Raw genomic sequence first — 1537 nt, forward strand, 5'->3', positions numbered from 1 at the left:
GGAATGCTTGGCTGTATAATGTAAATACATGACCAGAGTGAATATGAACCCTCTGTTGTGAATATGTACACACCATTATACCTCACCACAGGAATAAGGAACCATAAACCGTTGTACATTGACATTGGTGGTTATATACAATTAGTCTGTAATGACAAAAGGGCAAACATTTTAACGTGAGCCATGATATCCACTTCATTTTCCTTTTGCTGGTGTGTCTACACATGGATGGCAGTGTCCCTCAACCCTGTGTCAGTGATAGAGGCACAAACATGGAATACTATATTTCACAGATTTGCAGCCACTCTCTCATTTGTCAAACTGCTAATTGCTATCATATCATTGGTTGACCATCGATGGACAGTTACGTTTGGTCAATTTTCTAGTGTCTCAAATTACAAGAAAAGTCGTCACATTGATGGGCATTGTCATGCACGTCCCCTGTACCTATGCTGTCAAACTCCATGAAGAGAGATTCCTGGCTATGACATGTGTCCAAACAGCAGCAAGTCCTGTGTCAGTGCTCTGGTCATCATGTATGTATTTGTGTTGCTGTCCAACATCTGAACTGTTGGTATAGTCAACACAGTCTATAGAGGCATTTCTGTCCATGTGGAATGTAAACCAGATAAAAGCAAATTATGTGTTCAAAGGGCTTTATTAACCAGCTGCTGTGTCCATCTTAAATGTGTGTATGTATGCACCAAGACTGCAAATATTCTCAGTTTTAAAATCGCTTGTCAGATTGACATTTGTCTTCACGAAAGCTGCGAGAAGTCACATAGTTTGGGATAGTCTACTGAAAACCCCTTGTGATGGGAAGTGCACATATTTCAAGACATTATCGCAACACTAGAAAGTCGCATTTATACACTGAATATTGCTACCTGTGCAGTGTGATATATTGGAATCGGCTTTCAAAAATGACCATAACTTTGCTGTAATGGCTGTTTTTGATCAGTCAGATTGTTCAATTCGCTCCTTTAAAGCCCAGTCTTGTTCAGGTTGAGCCATTCCAAAAGAACAACTGTAATGTGGGTCAGCTTGAAGAAGGTCCAATTCTTTCATCAACATACTCATTCCTTGCTTGATATGTCCCAAAAATTTGACTTCCAGCTAAAGGAAGCATCATGTTATATTGTAGGTAACTCATGTGTATAACGCACAACAACTGATTGCCATATGAAAGGAATGGACCGGGATTTTGAAAGTGACCCACACATAGATGACTTGATTTTCAGCACAGCCCCTTGTGAAGGCTATATCAGAATACCAATTTGATGTTATTTGCTGCCAGATGTGTATAGTATGTCTGATGAGCACAGTTGTACATATTCACACACCTTCAATGTAAAGTAGATGCTTGGCGCAGAGTAAGTACTGTAGAGTGCAATGTTGCAGTCTGCTGTAGCTGTACATGTTGAGATGTCTTTGTTACAGTTCTTGTTGCCTTGCAGTACCAGCTAAGCTCAATAGGGGGCATTGGATGTATTGCTGCAAAAATATAGTGAACAAGAACTGCAATGATCATGTATGT

Source organism: Branchiostoma floridae, chromosome 2, assembly GCF_000003815.2.
Source record: "Branchiostoma floridae strain S238N-H82 chromosome 2, Bfl_VNyyK, whole genome shotgun sequence".
Taxonomy (NCBI): Eukaryota; Metazoa; Chordata; class Leptocardii; order Amphioxiformes; family Branchiostomatidae; genus Branchiostoma; species Branchiostoma floridae.